The following is a 16968-nucleotide window of genomic DNA, read 5'->3' on the forward strand; positions in this document are numbered from 1 at the left end:
TTTGGCAGGCATCATCTAAGAAACTCAGCGCGGCCTGGGTATGGAGATCGGTGGGTAAGCTACACGGGCAAACCGCCAGATGTTGACAATGGAGGCCTTGCAGCGGCGGTGGCGGAGACTTTGCTAGGGTTTTGAGCGAGGGAGGTTGTGTGTGTGCGCGCGCGCGCATGCCCGAGGAGGTTTTGGTGTGTGTGCGTGGAGGGGGGGGTGTTTGAGGAAATGACGCTGGTACTAAAAATTTAACTACGCGAGAGTCAAACGCGGGAGTGAAATGCCGGGCTATTGAAAATTTTGATGATAGTGCATCACACACGGTCCGGAGATAACAACCGTCTGTTATGAAAAAGAAAAACCCTCGAGGCGGGCAGATATTTTCAATGCAGGGGGATTGGGAACAAGAAACATCGCACACGGTCCGGAGATAACAACCGTGTGTTATGAAACAGAAAAACCTTCGAATCGGGCATATATTTTTGAGAGGGGGAGCCTCGTGGAGCCCAATGTACTGTGCAGATGTGTGCGTGATAGGTGCACCGACGTAGCACACGGTTAGTTTGAGTGAACCGTGTCTGTTGCGTCATCCGACTTGTCTAATGTTCATAAATTTGGCAGAAAATGACGCGGGATAGGGTTAGAACATGAACACACTTGCATGTGGAGCAAATTTATGTATCAAAAGGGTGGTTTGATTTTCAAAAGCCAAATGCAACTTTGATGTGGCACCTCTCTCGCAAAGCGCATGGTATTGCTTGCTCCCACCCTCTCGTGTCGGCACAAAGGGAATCCTAAGCTATGAATGCATGCCCCCTCCCCCTCAACCGAGGTTCACCTAGCAAAGTGCAAAGTAGCTAGCAGCCCCCTCATCCCTCGTGTCGGCACGAAGGGAATCCTAAGCTATATATTATGAATGCATGCCCCCTCCCCCTCAACCGAGGTTCACCTAGCAAAGTGCGAAGTAGCTAGCAGCCCCCTCCTCCCTCGTGTCGGCACGAAGGGAATCCTAAGCTATATATGAATGCATGCCCCCCCAACCGAGGTTCACCATAGCAAAGTGCGAAGTAGCTAGCAGCCCCCTCCCTCGTGTCGGCACGAAGGGAATCCTAAGCTATGAATGCATGCCCCCCCTAACCGAGGTTCACCTAGCAAAGTGCGAAGTAGCTAGCAGCCCCCCTCCCTCGTGTCGGCACGAAAGGAATCCTAGCTAAGCTACAAATGCATGCCCTCCCCCCAACCGAGGTTCTCCCTAGCAAAGTGCGAAGTAGCTAGCAGCCACCCCTCCCTCGTGTCGGAACGAAGGGAATCCTAAGCTATGAATGCACATGCCCCCCCAACCGAGGTTCACCTAGCAAAGTGCGAAGTAGCTAGCAGCCCCCCTCGTGTTGGCACGAAGGGAGTCCTAAGCTATGAGCATGCCCCCCCCAACCGAGGTTCACCTAGCAAAGTGCGAAGTATCTAGCAGCCCCCATCCCCTCGTGTCGCCACGAAGGGAATCCTAATTAAGCTATGAATGCATGCCCCCCCAACCGAGGTTCACCTAGCAAAGTGCGATGTAGCAACCCCCCCCCCCCCCACACACACTTTCAGTCGGTGGGCCAGAGAGGCATATATCTCACCAAGATGGATCGTAAACGTACAACCTCTCTCTTGTTATTAGTCAAAGTTAAGGCCGTCCATGCGACCCCGGAGATGGGCTAGCTCGCCAATAATCACGCAAGTAGCTAGTCCCCGAAGACAACCACTGCATGCGTGTGGCCCAAGCATATGTATGGAGAGGTGTGTTTTGAGTAACAATAAACAACTTTGATGTGGCACCGTGATACGTATCCAACGTATCTATAATTTTTGATTGCTCCATGCTATATTATCTACTGTTTTGGACTATATTGGGCTTTATTTTCCACTTTTATATTATTTTTGGGACTAACCTATTAACCGGAGGCCTAGCCCAGAATTGTTGTTTTTTTGCCTATTTCAGTGTTTCGAAAAAACGGAATATCAAACGGAGTCCAAACGGAATAAACCTTTCTGGAACGTGATTTTCTTCCCGAATATGACCCAGGAGACTTGGACCCTACGCAAAGGAAGCTTCAAGGTGGGCACGAGGTAGGGGGCGTGCCCTATACCCCAGGCACGCCCCCACCCTCGTGGGCCCACCGAAGCTCCACCGATGTACTTCTTCCTCCTATATAAACCTACGTACCCCCAAATGAACAGAGACAGAGCCAAAAACCTAATTCCACCACCGCAACTTTCTGTATCCACGAGATCCCATCTTGGGGCCTGTTCCGGAGCTCCGCCGGAGAGGGCCGTCATCACGGAGGGCTTCTACATCATCATAGCCTCTCCGATGAAGTGTGAGTAGTTTACCTCAGACCTTCGGGTCCATAGTTATTAGCTAGATGGCTTCTTGTCTCTTTTTGGATCTCAATACAAAGTTCTCCCCCTCTCTCGTGGAGATCTATTCGATGTAATCTTCTTCTTTTTGCGGTGTGTTTGTTAAGACCGATGAATTGTGGGTTTATGATCAAGTCTATCTATGAATAATATTTGAATCTTCTCTGAATTCTTTTATGTATGATTGGTTATCTTTGCAAGTCTCTTTGAATTATCCGTTTGGTTTGGCCAACTAGATTGGTAGTTCTTGCCATGGGAGAAGTGCTTAGCTTTGGGTTCGATCTTGCGGTGTCCTTTCCCAGTGACAGAAGGGGCAGCAAGGCACGTATTGTATCGTTGCCATCGAGGATGACAAGAAGGGGTTTATTTCATATTGCATGAATTTATCTCTCTACATCATGTCATCTTGCTTAAAGCGTTACTCTGTTTTTAACTTAATACTCTAGATGCATGCTAGATAGCGGTCGATGAGTGGAGTAATAGTAGTAGATGCATAATCGTTTCGGTCTACTTGTCACGGACATGATGCCTATATACATGATCATGCCTAGATATTCTCATAACTATGCTCAATTCTGTCAATTACTCAACAGTAATTTGTTCACCCACCGTAGAATACTTATGCTCTTGAGAGAAGCCACTAGTGAAACCTATGGCCCCGGGGTCTATTCTCATCATATCAATCTCCATCACTTAAAATCTTGCTTTGCTTTTTTACTTTTCCTTTTACTTTTCACTTTGCATCTGTATACCAAAAATACCAAAAGTATTATATCTATCAGATCTCACTCTCATAAGTGACCGTGAAGGGATTGACAACCCCTAATCACGTTGGTTGCGAGTAGCTATCGTTTTGTGCAGGTACGAGGGACTTGAGCGTGGCCTCCTACTGGATTGATACCTTGGTTCTCAAAAACTGTGGGAAATACTTATGCTACTCTGCTGCATCATCCTTTTCTCTTCGGGGAAATCCAACGCAAGCTCAAGAGGTAGCAAGAAGAATTTCTGGCGCCGTTGCCGGGGACTCTATGCAAAAAGTCAACATACCAAGTACCCATCACAATCCCTATCTCTCGCATTACATTAGTTGCCATTTGCCTCTCGTTTTCCTCTCCCCCACTTCACCCTTGTCGTTTTATTCGCCCTCTCTTTCCCAATCTCCTTCCCTTCTCCTTCTCTTTCTCCGTTTGCCTTTTTCTCGCTTGCCTTTTTGTTTGCCCGTGTGTTGGATTGCTTGTTTGTCGCGATGGCTCAAGATACTACCAAACTGTGTGACTTCACCAATACCAATAATAATTATTTCCTTAGCACTCCTCTTGCTCCTCTTGCCAATACTGAATCTTATGAAATCAATACTGCTTTGTTGAATCTTGTTATGAAAGATAAATTTGCCGGCCTTCCTAGTGAAGATGTCGCTACTCATGTGAATAGCTTCGTTGATTTATGTGATATGCAAAAGAAAAAAGATGTCGATAATGATGTCGTTAAATTGAAACTATTTCCTTTTTCGCTTAGAGATAGTGTTAAAGCTTGGTTTTCGTCTTTGCCTAAAAATAGTATTGATTCTTGGAACAATTGCAAAGATGCTTTTATCTCTAAGTATTTCCCTCTCGCTAAGATCATCTCTCTTAGAAACAATATTATGAACTTTAAGCAACTTGATCATGAACATGTTGCACAATCTTGGGAGAGAATGAAATTAATGATACGTAATTGCCCTACTCATGGTTTGAATTTGTGGATGATTATACAAAAAATTTATGCCGGATTGAATTTTGCTTCTAGAAATCTTTCAGATTCGGCCATGGGAGGCACTTTTATGGAAATCACTTTAGGAGATGCTACTAAACTCCTAGATAATATTATGGTTAATTATTCTCAATGGCATACTGAAAGATCTTCTAATAAAAAAGTGCATGCGATAGAAGAAATCAATGTTTTGAGTGGAAAGATGGATGAACTTATGAAATTATTTGCTACTAAGAGTGTTTCTTCTGATCCTAATGATATGCCTTTGTCTACTTTGATTAAGAATAACAATGAATCTATGGATGTGAATTTTGTTGGTAGGAATAATTTTGGTAACAACGCTTATAGAGGGAATTTTAATCCTAGGCCATATCCTAGTAATCCTTCTAATAATTATGGGAATTCCTACAACAAATCTTATGGAAATTATAATAAGATGCCCTCTGAATTTGAGAATAGTGTTAAAGAGTTTATGAATTCACAAAAGAATTTTAATGCTTTGCTTGAAGAGAAATTGCTTAAGGTTGATGATTTGGCTAGGAACGTTGATAGAATTTCTCTTGAGGTTGATTCTTTAAAGCTTAGATCTATTCCTCCTAAGCATGATATCAATGAGTCTCTCAAAGCCATGAGAATTTCCATTAATGAGTGCAAGGAAAGAACCGCTAGGATGCGTGCTTCCGAAGATGCCTTTATTAAAGCGTGTTCTTCCAATTCCTATGAAAATCAAGATGAAGACCTAAAAGTTATTGATGTGTCTCCTATAAAATCTTTGTTTTGCAATATGAATCTTGATGACACTGAATATGATTTTCCTTTACCTAGAAGGCGTTCTAAAAATTCGGAGTATTTAGATCTTTATGATGAAATTGATGAAAGTGGGATTGAAAGAAATAAAAATCTAGATGTTGCTAAACCCACTATATTAGATTTCAAGGAATTTAATTATGAAAGTTGCTCTTTAATTGATTGTATTTCCTTGTTGCAATCCGTGCTAAATTCTCCACATGCTTATAGTCAAAAGAAAGCCTTCATCGAACATATTGTTGATGCCTTGATGCAATCTTATGAAGAAAAACTTGAGTTGAAAGCTTCTATCCCTATAAAACTCTATGATGAGTGGGAACCAACAATTAAAATTAAAATTAAAGATCATTAGTTTTATGCTTTGTGTGATTTGGGTGCTAGTGTCTCCACTATCCCCAAAACTTTGTGTGATTTGCTAGATTTCCGCGATTTTGATGATTGCTCTCTAAACTTGCATCTTGCGGATTCTACTATTAAGAAACCTATGGGAAGTATTAATTATGTTCTTATTGTTGCAAATAGGAATTATGTGCCTGTAGATTTCATTGTTCTTGATATAGATTGCAATCCTTCTTGCCCTATTATTCTTGGTAGACCTTTCCTTAGAACGGTTGGTGCGCTTATTGATATGAAGGAAGGGAATATTAGATTTCAATTTCCATTAAAAAAGGGCATGGAACACTTTCCTAGAAATAAAATTAAATTTCCATATGAAACTATCATGAGAGCCACTTATGGATTGCCTACCAAAGATGGCAATACCTAGATCTATCCTCGCTTTTATGCCTAGCTAGGGGCGTTAAACGATAGCGCTTGTTGGGAGGCAACCCAATTTTATTTTTATTCCTTGCTTTTTGCTCCTGTTTAGTAATAAATAAATTATTTAGACTCTGTTTTGGTTGTGTTTTTTTGTGTTTAATTAGTGTTTGCGCCAAGTAGAACCATTGGGAAGACTTGGGGAAAGTCTTGTTGAACTTGCTGTAAAAAACAGAAACTTTAGCGCTCACGAGAACTGCTCTCATTATTATTTGGAAAGTGCTATTTGCTTAATTATTTTTGCAGATGATTAATAGATAAATTCCTCACGTCCAGAAATTTATTTTAGAATTTTTGGGGTTCCAGATATTGCGTTAGCTACAGATTACTACAGACTGTTCTGTTTTTGACAGATTCTGTTTTTCGTGTGTTGTTTGCTTATTTTGATGAATCTATGGCTAGTAAATAGTTTATAATCCATAGAGAAGTTGGAATACAGTAGGTTTAACACCAATATAAATAAATAATGATTTCATTACAGTACCTTGAAGTGGTCTTTTGTTTTCTTTCTCTAACGGAGCTCACGAGATTTCTATTGAGTTTTGTGTTGTGAAGTTTTCAAGTTTTGGGTGAATTCTTTTGATGGATTATGGAACAAGGAGTGGCAAGATCCTAAGCTTGGGGATTCCCATGGAACCCCCAAGATAATCCAAGGACACCAAAGAGTCAAATCTTGGGGATGCCCCGGAAGCCATCCCCTCTTTCGTCCACTTCCATCGGTAATTTACTTGGAGCTATATTTTTATTCACCAACATGATATGTGTTTTGCTTGGAGCGTCTTGTATTATTTGTGTCTTTGTGTTTTAGTGTGCCACAATCATCCTTGCTGTACAAACCTTTTGAGAGAGCCATACATGAATTAAATTTTGATAGAATACTCTATGTGCTTCACTTATATCTTTTCAGCTATGTAGTTTTGCTCTATGTGCTTCACTTATATCTTTTGAGCGTTATAATTTTGCTCTATGTGCTTCACTTATATCTTTTGAGCGTTATAATTTTGCTCTATGTTATTCACTTAGATCTTTTAAGAGCACGGCGGTGGATTTGTTTTAAAGAAACTATTGATCTCTCATGCTTCACTTAAATTATTTTGAGAGTCTCTTAATAGCATGGTAATTTGCTTAATAATAATATGCTTGGTATTCAAGATTTGTGAAACTTTCTTTTGAGTGCATTGAATACTAAGAAAAGATTGAAGCATGATAATTGTTTTGAGATATGGAGGTGATAATATTAGAGTCATGCTAGTTGAGTATTTGTGAATTTAAAGAATACTTGTGTTAAAGTTTGTGATTCCCGTAGCATGCACGTATGGTGAACCGTTATGTGATGAAGTCGGAGCATGATTTATTTATTGATTGTCTTCCTTATGAGTGGCGGTCAAGGACGAGCGATGGTCTTTTCCTACCAATCTATCCCCCTAGGAGCATGCGCGTAATACTTTGCTTTGATAACTTCTAGATTTTTGCAATAAGTATATGAGTTCTTTATGACTAATGTTGAGTCCATGGATTATATGCACTTTTTCCCATCCTTCCACCATTTCTAGCCTCTCTAATACCGCGCACTTTTCGCCGGTATCATACACCTACCATATACCTTCCTCAAAACAGCCACCATACCTACCTATCATGGCATTTCCATAGCCATTCCGAGATATATTACCATGCAACTTTCCACCGTTCCGTTTATTATGGCACGCTCCATCATTGTCATATTGCTAGCATGATCATGTAGTTGACATCGTATTTGTGCCAAAGCCACCGTTCATAATTCTTTCATACATGTCACTCTTGATTCATTGCATATCCCGGTACACCGCTGGAGGCATTCATATAGAGTCATATTTTGTTCTAAGTATCGAGTTGTTGAGTTGTAAGAAAAATAAAAGTGTGATGATCATCATTTTTAGAGCATTGTCCCAAGTGAGGAAAGAATGATGGAGACTATGATTCCCCCATAAGTCAGGAAGAGACTCCGGACGAAAAATAAAAAGAAAAAAGAGGCCATAAAAAAAGAGAAAAGGCCCAAATAAAAAAATGAGAGAAAAAGAGAGAAGGGATAATGATCTTCATGATAGAGAGTCTCTCGTTATGTCACTTTCATATACTAGTGGGAATTTTACATTATAGAACTTGGCTTGTATATTCCAATGATGGGCTTCCTCAAAATGCCCTAGGTCTTCATGAGCAAGCAAGTTGGATGCACACCCACTTAGTTTGTTTTGATGAGCTTTCATATACTTATAGCTCTTGTGCATCCGTTGCATGGCAATCCCTACTCACTCACATTGATATCTATTGATGGGCATCTCCATAGCCCATTGATACGCCTAGTTGATGTGAGACTATCTTCCCCTTTTTTGTCTTCTCCACAACCACCATTCTATTCCACATATAGTGCTATATCCATGGCTCACGCTCATGTATTGCATGAAGATCGAAAAAGTTTTGAAAAGTTAGAGTATGAAACAATTGCTTCGCTTGTCATCGGGGTTGTGCATGATTTAAATACTTTGTGTGGTGAAGATAGAGCATAGCCAGACTATATGATTTTGTAGGGATAACTTTCTTTGGTCATGTTATTTTGAGAAGACATAATTGCTTTGTTAGTATGCTTGAAGTATTATTATTTTTATGTCAATATAAACTTTTGTCTTGAATCTTTCGAATCTGAATATTCATATCACAATTAAGAAGATTTGCATTGAAATTATGCCAAGTAGCACTCCGCATCAAAAATTCTCTTTTTATCATTTACCTACTTGAGGACGAGTAGGAATTAAGCTTGGGGATGCCTCATACATCTCCAACGTATCTATAATTTTTGATTGCTCCATGCTATATTATTTACTGTTTTGGACTATATTGGGCTTTATTTTCCATTTTTATATTATTTTTGGGACTAACCTATTAACCGGAGGCCCAGCCCAGAATTGCTGTTTTTTTTGCCTATTTCATTGTTTCGAAGAAACGGAATATCAAACGAAGTCCAAACGGAATAAACCTTTCTGGAACGTGATTTTCTTCCCGAATATGACCCAGGAGACTTGGACCCTACGCCAAGGAAGCTTTGAGGTGGGCACGAGGTAGGGGGCGTGCCCTATACCCCCAGGCGCGCCCCCACCCTCGTGGGTCCACCGAAGCTCCACCGACGTACTTCTTCCTCCTATATATACCTACGTACCCCCAAACGAACAGAGACGGAGCCAAAAACCTAATTCCACCACCGCAACTTTCTGTATCCACGAGATCCCATCTTGGGGCCTGTTCCGGAGCTCCGTCGAAGAGGGCCATCATCACGGAGGGCTTCTACATCATCATAGACTCTCCGATGAAGTGTGAGTAGTTTACCTCAGACCTTCGGGTCCATAGTTATTAGCTAGATGGCTTCTTCTCTCTTTTTAGATCTCAATACAAAGTTCTCCCCCTCTCTTGTGGAGATCTATTCGATGCAATCTTCTTGTTTTTGCGGTGTGTTTGTTGAGACCGATGAATTTTGGGTTTATGATCAAGTCTATCTATGAATAATATTTGAATCTTCTCTGAATTCTTTTATGTATGATTGGTTATCTTTGCAAGTCTCTTCGAATTATCCATTTGGTTTGGCCAACTAGATTGGTAGTTCTTGCCATGGGAGAAGTGCTTAGCTTTGGGTTCGATCTTGCAGTGTCCTTTCCAAGTGATAGAAGGGGCAGCAAGGCACGTATTGTATTGTTGCCATCGAGGATAACAAGAAGGGGTTTATTTCATATTGCATGAATTTATCTCTCTACATCATGTCATCTTGCTTAAAGCGTTACTCTGTTTTTAACTTAATACTCTAGATGCATGCTGGATAGCGGTCGATGAGTGGAGTAATAGTAGTAGATGCAGAATCGTTTCGGTCTACTTGTCATGGGTGTGATGCCTATATACATGATCATGCCTAGATATTCTCATAACTGTGCTCAATTCTATCAATTTCTCAACAGTAATTTGTTCACCCACCGTAGAATACTTATGCTCTTGAGAGAAGCCACTAGTGAAACCTATGGCCCCGGGTCTATTCTCATCATATCAATCTCCATCACTTTAAATCTTGCTTTGCTTTTTTACTTTGCCTTTTACTTTTCACTTTGCATCTCTATACCAAAAATACAAAAAATATTATATCTATCAGATCTCACTCTCGTAAGTGACCGTGAAGGGATTGACAACCCCTAATCGCGTTGGTTGCGAGTAGCTATCGTTTTGTGCAAGTACGAGGGACTTGAGCGTGGCCTCCTACTGGATTGATACCTTGGTTCTCAAAAACCGAGGGAAATACTTACGCTAGTCTGCTGCATCATCCTTTCCTCTTCGGGGAAATCCAACGCAAGATCAAGAGGTAGCACACCATGATTTCGAATTAGAAATCCCCACATTGTGTGAGGGTTAGGTTGACGATGCATATGTATGTTACACCACACTTCAAGCCAACGACGGGGATTTATATATGCATGCATGCATGCATTGTATATGCGCTCAAACTTAATTAGGTCTAAATCTCACCATGAACTATACTACGATAACACTAACCAAATGAAGAATCCGCATGGTAACCTATCTTGTTGTTGGTCAAGGTGATCATGGATGTCCACGCGGGCCCATGAATATATAGGCTTGTCGCCGATAATCATGCGAGGGAGTGTATCGTTCGAAGGCAACCACTACATGAATATGTATGGAGGTGATGCGTGCATGCATGTTTGAATACACAACATTGATTTGGCGCATGTGTCAAAAATCGTACACTAGCTCCCCACACAGAGCGAGATCGGTTCATGATGGTGTCATTGTACTAGCCAGTTCGACTCGATGGGAGGGATTCATGCGTACACATGCATATGTGTGTGCTCAAAGTGTATCATGCATGTCATCCCAGATCAACAATAATAATCCCCTCCTAAGTCAAATTAACTTCTCTTGTTGTCAGGCAAAAAGAAGTGATGGACCAAGCGGGCCCACAGATGGAAAGCATTGATATCGCTGATAACCGCTTAAGTGGGTGCGAGAGGACAACCACCACCGCTTTGCATGTGGTCCAAACATATATATGTTGAATACCAAAAATGCACAACTTTGATGTGCCACATGCCTCAAAAACCGTAAACCATGCACCCACATAGAGCAAGGTTCATATCAAGCGTACTACATATGATGGTCCCCTTCCCCCCTCTTCACCGCATACTATATGCTCCTGCCGTAATATTGAAGGAAATATGCCCTAGAGGCAATAATAAAGTTGTTATTTATATTTCCTTGTATCATCATAAATGTTTATTATTCATGCTAGAATTGTATTAACCGGAAACTTAGTACATGTGTGAATATATAGACAAACATATATAGTGTCACTAGTTTGCCTCTACTTGACTAGCTCATTGAATCAATCATGGTTATGTTTCATAACCATAGACATGAGTTGTCATTTGATTAATGGGATCAAATCATTAGAGAATGATGTGATTGACATGACCCATCCGTTAGCTTAGCACGATGATCGTTTAGTTTGTTGCTATTGCTTTCTTCATGACTTATACATGTTCCTATGACTATGAGATTATGCAACTCCCGAGTAACGGAGGAACACTTTGTGTGCTACCAAACATCACAACGTAACTGCGTGATTATAAAGGTTCTCTACAGGTGTCTCTGATGGTGCTTGTTGAGTTGGCATAGATCGAGATTAGGATTTGTCACTCCGATTTTCGGAGAGGTATCTCTGGGCCCTCTCGGTAATGCACATCACTATAAGCCTTGCAAGCATTGTGACTAATGAGTTAGTTGCGGGATGATGCATTATGGAATGAGTAAAGAGACTTGCCGGTAACGAGATTAAACTAGGTATGAGGATACAGACAATCGAATCTCAAGCAAGTAAAATACCGATGACAAAGGTAACAATGTATGTTGTTATGCGGTTTGACCGATAAATATCTTCATATAATATGTAGGAACCAATATGAGCATCCAGGTTCCGCTATTGGTTATTGACCGGAGACGAGTGTCGGTCATGTCTACATAGTTCTCGAACCCGTAGGGTCCGCACGCTTAAAGTTCGGTGACGATCGGTAATATGAGTTTACGTGTATTGATGTACCGAAGGTAGTTCGGAGTCCCGAATATGATCATGGACATGACGAGGAGTCTCGAAATGGTTGAGACATAAACATTGATATATTGGAAGCCTATATTTGGACATCGGAATAGTTCCGGATGAAATCAGGATTTTACTGGAGTGTCGGGGGGTTACCGGAACCCCCCCAGGGGTTAATGGGCCTTGTTGGGCCCTAGTGGAGAGAGAGAGGGGCCGGCCAGGGCAGGCCACGCGCCCCTCCCCTTGAGTCCGAATAGGACAAGGAAGGGGGGCACCCCCCTTGCCTTTCCCCCTCTCCCACTCCTTCCTTCCCCGTCCTAGTGGGACTAGGAAAGGGGAGTCCTACTTCCACTAGGAGGAGGACTCCACCTCTTGGCGCTCCCTGCTAGAGACGGCCGTCCTCCCCCTTGCTCCTTTATATACGGGGGCAGGGGGCACCCCAAGACACACAAGTTGATCAGTTGATCTTTTAGCCGTGTGCGGTGCCCCTCCACCATAATCCACCTCGGTCATATCGTAGCGGTGCTTAGGCGAAGCCCTACGTCGGTAGCATCATCGTCACCGTCATCACGCCATCATGCTGACGGAACTCTCCATCGAAGCTCTGCTGGATCGGAGTTCGTGGGACGTCACCAAGATGAACGTGTGCTGAACTTGGAGGTGCCGTATGTTCGGTACTTGGATCGGTCCGATCGTGAAGACGTACAACTACATCAACCGCGTTCTCATAACGCTTCCTCTTACGGTCTATGAGGGTACGTGGATGAAACTCTCCCCTCTCGTTGCTATGCATCACCATGATCTTGCGTGTGCGTAGGAATTTTTTTTAAATTATTGCGTTCCCCAACAAATATATGTACAAGTACAACCCAAAAGAATCCTCATTGATGGTGAAATTAATTAACCTCTCATGATGTAGGTCATGTTGGGGAACGTAGCAGAAATTCAAAATTTTCCTACGTGTCACCAAGATCTATCTATGGAGAAACCAGCAACGAGGGGAAGGAGAGTGCATCTACATACCCTTGTAGATCGCTACGCGGAAGCATTCAAGTGAACGGGGATGATGGAGTCGTACTCGTTGTGATTCAAACCACCGATGATCCTAGTGCCGAACGGACGGCACCTCCGTGTTCAACACACGTACAGCCCGGTGATGTCTCCTACGCCTTGATCCAGCAAGGGGAGAAGGAGAGGTTGGGGAGGACTCCATCCAGCAGCAGCACAACGGTGTGGTGGTGGTGGAGGAGCGTGGTACTCCAGCAGGGCTTCGCTAAGCACTACGAGAGACGAGGAGGAGAGAGGTAGGGCTGCGCCAGGGAGAGATCAAATCGTGTGTCTTGCAGCCCCCATAACCTCAAGTGTATATAGGGGAAGGGGAGGGGCTGCGCCCCCATCTAGGGTTCCCTCCCTAGGGTGGCGGCAGCCCCCAAAAACCCATCTGGGTGGCGGCCACAAGGGGAGAGAGGGGAGGCGCACCTGGGGTGGGCCTTAGGGCCCATCTGCCCTAGGGTTTGCCCCACTTTCCCTCTTGGAGGCGCCTTGGGCCCTTGTGGGGGGGCGCACCCGCCCACCTGGTGCTGGTCCCCTCCCACACTTGGCCCATGAAACCCTCCGGGGCTTGTGGCCCCACTTGGTGGACCCCCGGGACCCTCCCGGTGGTCCCGGTACGTTACCGATAAACCCCGAAACTTTTCCGGCGACCAAAACAGGACTTCCCATATATAAATCTTTACCTCCGGACCATTCTGGAACTCCTCATGACGTCCGGGATCTCATCTGGGACACCGAACAACATTCGTTAACCACGTATATCTATTCCCTATAACCCTAGCGTCATCGAACCTTATGTGTGTAGACCCTACGGGTTCGGGAGACATGCAGACATGACCAAGATGACTCTCCGGTCAATAACCAACAGAAGGATCTGGATACCCATGTTGGCTCCCACATGTTCCACGATGATCTCATCGGATGAACCACGATGTCGAGGACTTAATCAATCCCGTATACAATTCCCTTTGTCTAGCGGTACGATACTTGCCCGAGATTCGATCGTCGGTATCCCGATACCTTGTTCAATCTCGTTACCAGCAAGTCTCTTTACTCGTTCCGTAACACATCATCCCGTGATCAACTCCTTGATCACATTGTGCACATTATGATAATGTCCTACTGAGTGGGCCTAGAGATACCTCTCCGTTTACACGGAGTGACAAATCCCAGTCTCGATTCGTGCCAACCCAACAGACACTTTCGGAGATACCTGTAGTGTACCTTTATAGCCACCCAGTTACGTTGTGATGTTTGGCACACCCAAAGCACTCCTACGGTATCCGGGAGTTGCACAATCTCATGGTCTAAGGAAATGATACTTGACATTAGAAAAGCTTTAGCATACGAACTACATGATCTTGTGCTAGGCTTAGGATTGGGTCTTGTCCATCACATCATTCTCCTAATGATGTGATCCCCTTATCAATGACATCCAATGTCCATGGTCAGGAAACCGTAACCATCTATTGATCAACGAGCTAGTCAACTAGAGGCTTACTAGGGACATGGTGTTGTCTATGTATCCACACATGTATCTGAGTTTCCTATCAATACAATTCTAGCATGGATAATAAAGGATTATCATGAACAAGGAAATATAATAATAATCAATTTATTATTGCCTCTAGGGCATATTTCCAACAGTCTCCCACTTGCACTAGAGTCAATAATCCAGTTCACATCGATATGTGATTAACACTCAAGGTCACATCCCCATGTGACTAACACCCAAAGAGTTTACTAGAGTCAATTATCTAGTTCACATTACCATGTGATTAACACTCAATGAGTTCTGGGTTTGATCATGTTATGCTTGTGAGAGATGTTATAGTCAACGGGTCTGAATCTTTCAGATCCGTGTGTGCTTTACAAATCTCTATGTCATCTCCTAGATGCAGCTACCACGTTCTATTTGGAGCTATTCCAAATAACTGTTCTACTATACGAATCCAGTTTACTACTCAGAATAATCTGGATTAGTGTCAAAGTTTGCATCGGCGTAACCCTTTACGACGAACTCTTTTGCCACCTCCATAATCGAGAAAATTCCTTAGTCCACTAGTTACTAAGGATAACTTTGACCGCTGTCTTGTGATCCATTCTTGGATCACTCTTGTACCCCTTGACTGACTCATGGCAAGGCACACTTCAGGTGCGGCACACAGCATAGCATACTGTAGAGCCTACGTCTAAAGCATATGGGACGACCTTCGTCCTTCCTCTTTCTTCTACCGTGGTCGAGCTTTAAAGTCTTAACTTCATACCTTACAACTCAGGCAAGAACTCCTTCTTTGACTGATCCATCTTGAACATCTTCAAGATCATGTCAAGGTATGTGCTCATTTGAAAGTAACATTAAGCGTTTTGACCTATCCTTATAGATCTTGTTGCTCAATGTTCAAGTAGCCTAATCCAGGTTTTCAATTGAAAAACACTTTTCAAATAACTCTGCATGCTTTCCAGAAATTCTACATCATTTCCGATCAACAATATGTTAACAACATATACTCATCGGAAATTCTATAGTGCTCCCACTCACTTCTTTGGAAATACAAGTTTTTCATAAACTTTGTATACACCCAAAAACTTTGATCATCTCATCAAAGCATACATTCCAACTCCGAGATGCTTACTCCAGTCCTTAGAAGGATTGCTGGAGCTTTGCATACTTGTTAGCATCTTTCAGGATTAACAAAAACCTTCCGGTTGTATCACATACAACCTTTCCTCAAAAAAATCGTCGAGGAAACAATGTTTTGACATCCTATCTGCATGATTTCATAAATTATGCAGTAACTGCTAACATAATTCTAACAGACTTTTAGCATCGCTACGTGTGAGAAAGTCTCATCGTAGTCAACTCCTTGAACTTGTCGGGAAACATCTTAACGATAAGTCGAGCTTTCTCAATGGTGACACTTACCATCATTGTCCGTCTTCCTTTTAAAATCCATCTGTACTCAATAGCCTTACAACCATCGAGCCATTCTGCCAAAGTCTACACTTTGTTTTCAAACATGGATCCTCTCTCGGATTATATGGCCTCAAGCCATTTTGGAATCCGGGCCCACCATCGCTTCCCCACAGCTTGTAGGTTCATTGTTGTCTAGCAACATGACTTCCAAGACAGGATTACATACCACTCTGAAGTAGTACGCATCCTTTTCGTCCTACGAGGTTTGGTAGTGACTTGATCTGAAGTTTCATGATCACTATCATAAGCTTCCACTTCAATTGGTGTAGGTGCCACAGGAACAACTCCCTGTGCCCTGCCACACACTAGTTGAAGAGACGGTTCAATAACCTCATCAAGTCTCCACCATCCTCCCACTCAATTCTTTCGAGAGAAACTTTTCCTCGAGAAAGGACTCGATTCTAGAAACAATCCCTTATTGCTTTCGGATCTAAGACAGGAGGTATACCTGACTATTTCGGGTGTCCTATGAAGATGCATTTATCCGCTTTGGGTTCGAGCTCATTAGCCTGAAACTTTTTCACATAAGCGTCACAGCCCCAAACTTTCAAGAAATGACAGCTTAGGTTTCTCTAAACCATAGTTCATACGGTGTCATCTCATCGGAATTACGTGGTGCCCTATTTAAAGTGAATGTGGTTTTCTCTAATGCCTAACCCATAAACTATCATGGTAATTCGATAAGAGACATCATGGTATGCATCACATCCAATAGGGTGCAGTTATGATGTTCGGACACACCATCACACTATGGTGTTCCAGGCTGTATTAGTTGTGAAACAATTTCCACAATGTCTTAATTCTGTGCCAAACTCGTAATTTAGATATTCATCTCTATGATCATATCATAGATATTTTATCCTCTTGTCACGATGATCTTCAACTTCACTCTGAAATTACTTGAACCTTTCAATAATTCAGACTTATGTTTCATCAAGTAAATATACTTAGTATCTACTCAAATCATCTGTGAAGTAAGAACATAACAATATCCACTACATGCCTCAGCACTCATTGGACTGCGCACATCAAGATGTATTACTTCCAA

Source organism: Triticum urartu, chromosome 4 (assembly GCF_003073215.2).
Source record: "Triticum urartu cultivar G1812 chromosome 4, Tu2.1, whole genome shotgun sequence".
Lineage (NCBI taxonomy): Eukaryota > Viridiplantae > Streptophyta > Magnoliopsida > Poales > Poaceae > Triticum > Triticum urartu.